The 878-nt window shown below is 47.5% G+C and overlaps 1 non-coding gene across 1 annotated transcript; it reads left to right on the top strand.

The window, feature by feature from the left end:
* The first annotated feature begins 377 nt into the window (after positions 1–377).
* On the top strand, positions 378–449 carry TRNAA-AGC (transfer RNA alanine (anticodon AGC)). The gene has a single exon. It is a non-coding gene; the product is annotated as a tRNA-Ala (tRNA).
* The last annotated feature ends 429 nt before the right edge of the window (positions 450–878 follow it).

The raw sequence follows: 878 nt of genomic DNA, 5'->3' as shown, positions 1-878 counted from the left end.
TAAATCCCCATGTCAGCGTTTAGGGTTTTCTTCTTTTTATCCTCTTGCATTGTATTCTCGGGTTTCTGGCAACCTTTTTAAGCAGAGAGGCCTTATCCCAGACGTCTCCCTGGGGTCAGCCGGGCAGTACGGCGCCTTTCCCCAGCGGCAAGTGGCCGTCGAGCTGACGTCCGAGAGGGTGACCCTTAGTGGAAAATCTCAGAACCGGAAAGGGGCTTTCGGTATAATATTTAGGTTTGTTTTTCCTGGCTTAGCTGCGAGACAGTGTCCAGTATAGAACGGTCAGGGATTGAGTGTGACAAAATAGAATTACCTTTGTCACCACTGAGAAGGGTCTATCGGGTCATAGAAATGTTTCTGAGCCCTCTTCCGTGTGAGGGGGTGTAGCTCAGTGGTAGAGCGCGTGCTTAGCATGCACGAGGCCCCGGGTTCAATCCCCGGCACCTCCACTTTTTGGCTGTCTTGTTTAGAAGAATATTTTTCCTCTGAATCCTCCTTGGCCCTATCATTTGAGGAAAAATCTACCGGCTGCTTCTTTTCTGGTCCTTTCATTCTCCTTAAGTTCTTTTAGCTCACAAGAAAAACTAACCAACTGTATTTTGCTTTTAACATCGACGCGTGTCTGCCGTAGGGCCTTGGCATCACCTTGGGTAGCTGTGTCAGCAGGTGAAAAGAGAGATAAAGCGCTGGGGAAGCCCGACTTGCTCAGGATTCCAGAATCCGAAAAACAAGCAAGGCACCAAATTAACAAGCTCAATCACGGTAGTGACATTTCGCAGTAGTCGGAGAGCAAGACACAGAAAGAAAAAAACAAAACCCCAAAACGAATGCGAAGTCCATAGGAACTTTTCTTTAGATCTCTTCATTTTCTGAGCTGT

The sequence above is a fragment of the Equus caballus genome, chromosome 20 (assembly GCF_041296265.1).
Source record: "Equus caballus isolate H_3958 breed thoroughbred chromosome 20, TB-T2T, whole genome shotgun sequence".
In the NCBI taxonomy this organism is placed as follows: Eukaryota; Metazoa; Chordata; class Mammalia; order Perissodactyla; family Equidae; genus Equus; species Equus caballus.
This window is presented reverse-complemented; position numbering and strand designations above follow the sequence as displayed.